The sequence below is a fragment of the Arachis ipaensis genome, chromosome B10 (genome assembly GCF_059453495.1).
Source record: "Arachis ipaensis isolate K30076 ecotype BB chromosome B10, ASM5945349v1, whole genome shotgun sequence".
Classification (NCBI taxonomy): Eukaryota; Viridiplantae; Streptophyta; class Magnoliopsida; order Fabales; family Fabaceae; genus Arachis; species Arachis ipaensis.
In genome coordinates, this window is record NC_142435.1 from 110,130,543 (window position 1) to 110,140,279 (window position 9,737).

Sequence of the window (9,737 nt, forward strand, 5' to 3'; positions counted from 1 at the left end):
ACAAATGAGCTCAGTTATAAAAGTTTACACCCCAACCATACATCACCTAAATTTTTAAAAGATTCGTCTTAAAATAACAAAGTTTTGCTGAACAAACATGCTACGTTAAACGGTAAAAGGATTTAAAGAACAAAGCTAACCAATCCATGAATTCAGAAAATTGGCAAACTAGTATCCAAAACTCTAGCTTATAATTGCTTTGAAAGGCAATCTTTTATAAAATGCCATAGCACAGCACACAGCTTGAACACAACAAATGCACTAGAAATAGTTGCTTGCTCCCTGGAGCACGCAACTATTTATTCGAAAAACAAGTATCGAAATCCCAACATCCTTGGAAACTTGGCTCAAGTTGAAAATTGAAACCTCAAATTATTTTTATATCAATCTCATTTCCTAATTCTAACAGTCACATTCAAAATCATCAGCTAAAGGAAATCGATGGCTACTAGGCGTTGAGTTTATTAGATACTCTATAATCAAAACCTTCATAGCTAAGATCAGAAGTAATTTAATTACCCAAAATCATCAATCAATTCGTAACATAAGAAAGTAATAGATAACCTCTTCAGGACCCTAAAAAACCCAATATCACAAGGAGAGGGTGAAGCTTGAGAATGCCATAGACTTACCCTTATGATCTGATTTGGAAGAAGAGGAAAGGAAGATAGTTTAGGTGCAAATGGGGAAAATGGTGATGCTTCAAACAGTGAAGTGATAATCATCAATTGTGGGCCAACAAACAAAACAACATATTCTCATCATCATCGAGAAATTTAAATTTAATACATTTTCAGAATTGAAAACTCTTAATTCGATTAACAAAAAATAAAAAAAAACTAACATATTCAATACTTAAAAATGTAGGCAAAGATCTTACCTCTATTGGATGGATTGTGAACTTATTACATTGTAGTACCCAAGTAAACCCCTCAGGAACTCTTCACTGGATCCTTTGAAATAATGCCACCAAGTCCATAGCCAAATGTCCAAATGGAATTTTGTTTTTTCGTACATGGTCCCCTACCTTAACTAAGAATAGTGATATGACTGAAGAAAAAGCACAATGCTGAAGCCAACAAGCCTAATCATAAAGTTGATTATAGTCCAAAGTTTTGACATGAAATTGAATCGCAACTTTAAACTAGCATGCCTTATCACGTAGGTTGGTTAGCTTCATACAAAAATTGAATTTTGTTATTTCTAAAGTAACTTGAAACAAAAATGGTAGTCAATAACTAACTAATTAAGGCCATACCGTTTATAAATAGTATAAAACACGCATCACCATAGCCATGAGAAAAAAATCGCCAGCAGAAAAGGGAGCAAGTCAAAAACTGAATCATAAAAAAACAGAAGCAGTGACGGAGTTAATAGGGTTGCTCACGTGATGTGCATAAAACTCCTTCCTGAAACATCAATGCTACTTTTCTTAATTAGCATATTTTCAGTTAGTAAAATATTATTAATCGAACATAAACCCATTACCTTTCAAAGGAATAGGGTTAAAGTTTCGATGTAATTTCCAACAACCGAAACTTGATAATATTTGGTTATCTTTGACCAAAAAATCATTCTGTAGACAGTCAATTATCAAACATGGTATTATTAGAAGGTTTAAGATTTATAAAAAGAAAAGATTTAACAATATTTGTCTTTAGAAGAGAATTTTATGCTCAATAAATTATTTGTCAATGTCAAACATTTTTTTCATATTCGAATTCTGATATTAATTAAAAAAATTCTAAAACATGTTGGAATCTAATGAATAAAAAAATAATTCTTTCTCGTTGGTGAATTCTTGCCTCAAAGAGAAGAGTGGCCACTATAAAAAAAAACCTTGAAGAATAAAGAAAACGGAAAAGATTTAGATCCTTCAATAAAAAAATTGAAAGCTAAAGCAAATCACTACCTGCTAGACATAGATGGTATCCTTAATGATGCCTTTCAAATCGATATTGAAAATGTGTAAATATGAAAACTAAATCATCCCATAACAGAAATTGTGTTAAAGGTCAATGGTTGCACTAGTTAGTTCAGATCAATTTATTTCAATTTCTCACTAATTTAAGTAAATTAGGTATAGCAATTTTTTTCATTGTAGTTATTTTAGAAAATTTATACATGTATTTGATTGGAATGCAATTTATGTACCTTCAACAGTAGATTTTCGGTTAAACAAATTTTATGGGACAGAACTAGATTTTTAGCTTCTATACGGTGCAAAGACTCGTATCATTTTAGAGGACTTCCCTGCTTAAACATATTATGAGATCGAAAGGCTATGATTCATTGGTTGCTTTTTCTTTTCTCTCTGTTTTTCTTTCTTTTGTAAGACAGGCCTGTTATCCTCCCATCTTGTGCCATTCTCCCTATATTAATGATACATTTCTTTCCAAGTCTGATATAATTTCTTATCACAAATGCTTACAGTTCTAAAATATGACAAACCAAGAGTGGACCAAGAAGTTGAAGTTTACGAACCTAGCTTGGTAGGATTCATTGAAGCTAGACATCAAATATTCACTCATTAAAAGTAGAGCAAGTCCTAGAATTGGTCCTGCTGCTTCCACTGCATCAGCAAATGCCTTCCCTGAATTAGGGAACTCGTATGAGCTTCGCTTATATATTTGAATCCACCCTCCATTAACATTTTGTAATACCTTCAACATCATAGAAATTCCAGTGAAATCCCTTTAGAATGCACTAGAGTCAACTTTCGACCACCAGCCTCTACGACTAAAGGTAGCGTTTGGTTTGGGGGACTGAAAATGAGACTAAGGCTTGGAGACTAAGACTCAATATTGTGTTTGGTGGTAAGAGACTGGAACCAAAATTTCAATCTCCGTCTCCAAAATTTCAATCCCTTCAGTACCTCCAGATTGTGGGGACACAGGAAACTGAAATTTTGGAGACGGAGACTGAAACTTCAATAATATTTTTTTATCAAAAATATCTTTAACTTTTCAAATTCCGAATCTACCCCACAATTTCCATATTTATTTCAAATTAAACATAATACGAAAACATAACTCAGTTCAGTACATTTTACACTAAACACAATACAGAGACTTAATTCAGTCTCAGTCTCTATCTCCCAGTCTCAGTCTCTCAGTCTTAGTCTCCCTTCCAAACGCAGCCAAAGAGACATGATACAACATAATTTCATGAGGCAAAAATCGAAACAATAGTGAGTGACTAACCTTTTCAGCAATAGGCAAAGATAGATTAAAAGGGATTGGACCTCCCCACCCCCACCAGTCAACAGAGGATTAAAATAAGAAGTTGAAAGGATCAGGCCCTGCTTATCAGGATGTGGCTCGAGCCTGAGAAAAAGAAGGCCAAAAAACAACAAAACAGTAGGAATAATTAGTTAGAATATAATTGTTTTGTGATCTCTGGTGCACGACATCGTGATCGTTCCTTCCTTGGTAACGGCGCTAAAAACTAAATATGCACGTTCATGATTTTAGTTCTTTTTTCACAATTTCGATACAACTAACCAGCAAGTGCACTGGGTCGTCCAAGTAATAAACCTTACGTGAGTAAGGGTCGATCCCACGGAGATTGTCGGCTTGAAGCAAACTATGGTCACCTTGTAAATCTCAGTCAGGCGGATTCAAATGGTTGTAGAGTTTTAATAATTAAAAGATAAATAAAACATAAACTAGGATAGAGATACTTATGTAATTCATTGGTGAGAATTTCAGATAAGCGTATAGAGATGCTTTCGTTCCTCTGAACCTCTGCTTTCCTGCTGTCTTCATCCAATCATTCCTACTCCCTTCCATGGCAAGCTTAATGTAAGGCATCACCGTTGTCAATGGCTACATCCCATCCTCTCTGTGAAAATGGTCCAATGCGCTGTCACTGCATGGCTAATCATCTGTCGGTTCTCGATCATACTGGAATAGGATTTACTATCCTTTTGCGTCTGTCACTACGCCCAGCACTCGCGAGTTTGAAGCTCGTCACAGCCATCCCTTCCCAGATCCTACTCGGAATACCACAGACAAGGTTTAGACTTTTTAGATCTCAAGAATGGCCATCCATGGGTTCTAACTTATACCACGAAGATTCTAATATCTCGGACTCGGTCCCCTATATTAGATATCCAAGAGATACCCATTCAATCTAAGGTAGAACGGAAGTGGTTGTCAGGCACGCGTTCATAAGTTGGGAATGATGATGATTATCACGATCATCACATTCACATTGAAGTGCGAATGAATATCTTAGAAGCGGAATAAGTTTGTATTGAATAGAAAAATAGTAGTACTTTGCATTAATCCATGAGGAACAGCAGAGCTCCACACCTTAATCTATGGTGTGTAGAAACTCTACCGTTGAAAATACATAAGTGATGAAAGTTCAGGCATGGCTGAATGGCCAGCCCCCAAACGTGATCTAAAGATAAAACTAAAGATGTAAATACAATAGTAAAAAGTCCTATTTATACTAAACTAGTTACTAGGGTTTACAGAGATAAGTAAATGATGCAGAAATCCACTTCTAGGGCCCACTTGGTGTGTGCTTGGACTGAGCATTGAGCTTTACACGTGTAGAGACTTCTCTTGGAGTTAAACGCCAGTTTGTAACCTGTTTCTGGCGTTTAACTCCACTTTGCAACCTGTTTCTGGCGTTTAACTCCAGAATGTAGCATGGAACTGGCGTTGAACGCCAGTTTGCATCGTTTAAACTCGGACAAAGTATAGACTATTATATATTGCTGGAAAGCCCTGGATATCTACTTTCCAACGCAATTGAGAGCGCGCCATTTGGAGTTCTGTAGCTCCAGAAAATCTACTTTGAGTGCAGGGAGTTCAGAATCCAACAGCATCTGCAGTCCTTCTTCAACCTCTGAATCTGATTTTTGCTCAAGTCCCTCAATTCCAGCCAGAAAATACCTGAAATCATAGAAAAACACACAAACTCATAGTAAAGTCCAGAAATGTGAATTTTATTTAAAAACTAATAAAAATATATTAAAAACTAACTAAATTATACTGAAAACTATGTAAAAACAATGCCAAAAAGCGTATAAATTATCCGCTCATCACAACACAAAACTTAAATTGTTGCTTGTCCCCAAGAAATTGAAAATCAAATAGGATAAAAAGAAGAGAATATACTATTAATTCCAAAATATCAATGAAACTTAACTCCAATCAGATGAGCGGGACTTGTAGCTTTTTGCCTCTTGAATAGTTTTGGCATCTCACTTTATCCATTGAAGTTCAGAATGATTAGCATCTATAGGAACTTAGAATTTAGATAGTGTTATTGATTCTCCTAGTTCAGTATGTTGATTCTTGAACACAGGTACTTTATGAGTCTTGGCCGTGGCCCTAAGCACTTTGTTTTCCAGTATTACCACCGGATACATAAATGCCACAAACACATAATTCGGTGAACCTTTTCAGATTGTGACTCAGCTTTGCTAAAGTCCCCAATTAGAAGTGTCCAGGGTTCTTAAGCACACTCTTCTTTTTGCTTTGGACCTTGACTTTAACCGCTCAGTCTCAAGTTTTCACTTGACACATTCACGCCACAAGCACATGGTTAGGGACAGCTTGGTTTAGCCGCTTAGGCCAGGATTTTATTCCTTTAGGCCCTCCTATCCACTGATGCTCAAAGCCTTGGATCCTTTTTATTACCCTTGCCTTTTGGTTTTAAGGGCTATTGGCTTTTTGCTCTTGCCTTTTGGTTTAAAGAGCTTTTGGCTTTTTCTGCTTGCTTTTTCTTTTTCTTTTTCTTTTATTTTTGCCATTTTTTTTCTGTAAGTTTTTGTATTCACTGCTTTTTCTTGCTTCAAGAATCATTTTTATGATTTTTTAGATTATCAAATAACATGTCTCCTTTTCATCATTCTTTCAAGAGCCAACATATTTAACATTCATAAACAACTTCAAAAGACATATGCACTGTTCAAGCATTCATTCAGAAAATAAAAAGTATTGTCACCACATCAAAATAATTAAACTAATTTCAAGGATGAATTCGAAACCATGTACTTCTTGTTCTTTTGTAATTAAAACATTTTTCATTTAAGAAAGGTGATGGATTCATAGGACATTCATAACTTTAAGGCATAGACACTCAGACACTAGTGATCATATAGTAAAGACACAAATATAAATAAAACATAAAGCTCAAAAATAAAAAAACAGTAAAATAAATAGACAAGGAGATTAAGAAATGAGTCCACCTTAGTGAGGGTGACGTCTTCCTCTTCTTGAAGAACCAATGGTGCTTTTGAGCTCCTCTATGTCTTTTCCTTGCCTTTGTTGCTCCTCCCTCATAGCTCTTTGATCTTCTCTAATTTCATGGAGGATGATGGAGTGCTCTTGGTGCTCCATCCTTAGTTGTCCCATGTTGGAACTTAATTCTCCTAGGGAAGTGTTGATTTGCTCCAAATAGTTTTGTGGAGGGAAGTGCATCCCTTGAGGCATTAGTGGTTATGGAAAAACAAAAAAGCAATGCTTTTTCCACACCAAACTTAAAATGTTTGCTCGTCCTCGAGTAAAAGAAGAAAGAAAGGATGAGAAGAAGAAGAGATGGAGGAGATGGAGGTGTGTGAATTGTTTGGCCACTGGGGGTTTAAGGTGGTTATGATGTGTGAAAAGGAAGGAGTGATGGTTTGAATTTGAGTGGGTAGGTGTAGGTGGGTGTATGATGGTTTTGGAAGGGAATTGGAGGTGATTAGTGGAGGTTATTTTGGGGAAGAGAGTTATGAAAAGGTATGAAGAGGAGAGAAGAAAATGTGGGGATCCTGTGGGGTCCACAGATCCTGAGGGGATCCTGTGGGGTCCACAGATCAAGTGGGGTCAAGGACTTAACATCCCTGCTCCAATTAGGCGTGTAAAATGCCCTTGCTATGCAATCCTGGCGTTTAACGCCAAACTGCTGCCTGTTTCTGGCGTTAAACGCCCAAATGTAGCTTGTTTCTGGCGTTTAACGCCAGGTAGATGCTTGTTTCTGGGGATATACAAGTTTTTCTTCTTCAGAAGAGGCCTCTTTAGTACTGTTGGATGATTCCTTCAATCCATTCAGACTCTGAGAGATCATGTTGACTTGCTGAGTCAATATTTTATTCTGAGCCAATATGGCATTTAGAGTATCAATTTCAAGAACTCCCTTCTTTTGAGGCGTCCCATTATTCACAGGATTCCTTTTAGAAGTGTACATGAACTGGTTATTTGCAACCATGTCAATAAGTTCTTGAGCTTCTGCAGGCATTTTCTTTAGGTGAATGGATCCACCTGCAGAATGGTCCAATGATATTTTAGATAATTCAGACAGACCATCATAGAATATATCCAGGATGGTCCATTCTGAAAGCATGTCAGAAGGACATTTTTTGGTCAGTTCCTTGTATCTCTCCCAGGCTTCATAGAGGGATTCACCTTCTTTCTGTTTGAAGTTTTGAACATCCACTCTAGGCTTGCTAAGCTTTTGAGGAGGAAAGAACTTGGCTAAGAAAGTCGTGTCCAGCTTTTCCCAAGATTTCAGGCTATCCTTAAGTTGAGAATCCAACCATATTCTAGCTTTGTCTCTTATAGCAAACGGGAAAAGCATGAGCCTGTAGACCTCAGGGTCAACCCCATTGGTCTTGACAGTATCACAGATCTGCAAGAATTCAGTTAAGAATTGAAAAGGATCTTCAGATGGAAGTCCATAAAACTTGCAGTTCTGTTGCATCAGAGAAACTAATTGAGGTTTAAGCTCAAAATTGTTTGCTCCAATGGCAGGGATTGAGATGCTTCTTCCATGTAAATTGGAATTAGGTGCAGTAAAGTCACCAAGCATCTTCCTTGCATTGTTATTATTTTCAGCCATGTCTCCTTCTTTTTCGAAAATTTCTGTCAGATTTTCTCCAGAGAGTTGTGCTTTAGCTTCCCTTAGCTTCCTCTTCAGAGTCCTTTCAGGTTCAGGATCAGTCTCAACAAGAATGTTCTTATCCTTGTTCCTGCTCATATGACAAAGAAGGAAATAACAAAGAAAATATGGAATCCTCTATGTCACAGTATATAGATTCTTTTATGGGAGTAGAAGAAGATAGGAATAGCAGAAGGAGAATCCAAACACAAAGGTGAGGAATGGGTTCGAATTCTTAGATGAAGAGAAGTGTTAGTAAATAAATAAAATAATTAGAAGAAGATGAGAGGGCGAGAGAATTTCGAAAATTAAATAAAAAGAAAAGAAAAATATTTTTGTTTTTAATTAAAATTAGAATTAAAATTCGAAAATAAAAAAGACAAATGAAATTAAACTAAGTTCAAAACAATTAATTAATTAAAAAGGAATTTTTGAAAAAGAGGAAGGGATTTTCAAAAATTAAAGAGAGAGTTAGTTAGGTAGTTTTGAAAAAGATATGATTGAAACAAAAAGATAAGATTACAAAAAAAAAAAGGATTTGAAAATTAATTTTGAAAAGATAAGAAGTTAGAAAAGAAGTTAGAAAAGATTTTGAAATTAATTTTGAAAAAGATATGATTGAAACTTAATTTGAAAAAGATTTGAAAAATAAATTTAAAAATATTTGATTTTGAAAATTAAAGTTGATTACTTGACTTAACAAAAAACAAAAAGATATGATTTACAATTTAAAGATTGAACCTTTCTTACTAGGCAAGTAACAAACTTAACATTTTTGAATCAATCACATTGATTGTTAGCATTAATTTCGAAAAAATGAAATAAAAATAAGAAAAAGATTTTGAAAATAATTTTTGAAATTTTTGAAAATCATAAAAGAAAAATGAAAAAGATTTGATTTTTGAAAAAGATTTGAAAAAGATAGAATTTTTAAATTGAAAATTTGATTTGACTCATAAGAAGCAACTAAATTTTTAAAACTTTTGACTAAATCAAATCAAATTTTCAAAAATTATGAGTGAAATAAGGGAAAGATATTTTTTTATTTTTGAATTTTCAATGATGAGAGAGAAAAACACAAAAAAGACACAATGCATGAAGATTTTGGATCAAAACAAATGATGCATGCAAGAACACTATGAATGTCAAGATGAACACCAAGAACTTATTTTTGAAAATTTTTAAGAAAAGAAAAACATGCAAGACACCAAACTTAGAGATTTTTCATGTTTAGACACTATGAATGCAAAAATGCATATGAAAAATAACAGAAGACACAAAACAAGAAAATATGAAGATCAAACAAAAAAAAAAACAAGAAGACTTGTCAAGAACAACTTGAAGATCATGAAGAACACATGCATGAGTTTTCGAAAAATGCACAAATTTTAAAAGCATGCAATTGACACCAAACTTTAAAATTTGACTCAAGACTCAAACAAGAAACACAAAATTATTTTTGGTTTTTATGATTTTATTAATTTTTTGTAATTTTTCGAAAATTATTTTGAAAAAGAAAAATAAGGATTTCAAAATTTTTAATAGGAATTCCAGGAATCTTGCAATGTTAGTCTAAAGCTCCGGTCCAGGAATTAGACATGGCTCACTAGCCAGTCAAGCTTTCAGTGAAAGCTCCGGTCCAAAACACTAGACATGGCCAATGGCCAGCCAAGCTTCAGCAGATACAAATCAGACATACAACAGCTAATACTTCATGCAACTTCATATGCTGATAAGTGGAAGCCTCGGTCCAAATAAATTATACATGGCTTTACAGCCAGCCAGGCTTCAACGTGCTTCATGAAACACTAGAATTCATTCTTAAAAATTCTGAATAAAAATATATTTTTGAAAATATT

The 9,737-nt window shown here is 34.8% G+C and overlaps 1 non-coding gene across 1 annotated transcript; it reads left to right on the forward strand.

The window, feature by feature from the left end:
* Window positions 1-7,338: 7,338 nt before the first annotated feature.
* LOC148581293 (small nucleolar RNA R71) lies at window positions 7,339-7,446 on the forward strand. Its single transcript, XR_015897334.1, has one exon. It is a non-coding gene; the product is annotated as a small nucleolar RNA R71 (small nucleolar RNA).
* Window positions 7,447-9,737: the final 2,291 nt, after the last annotated feature.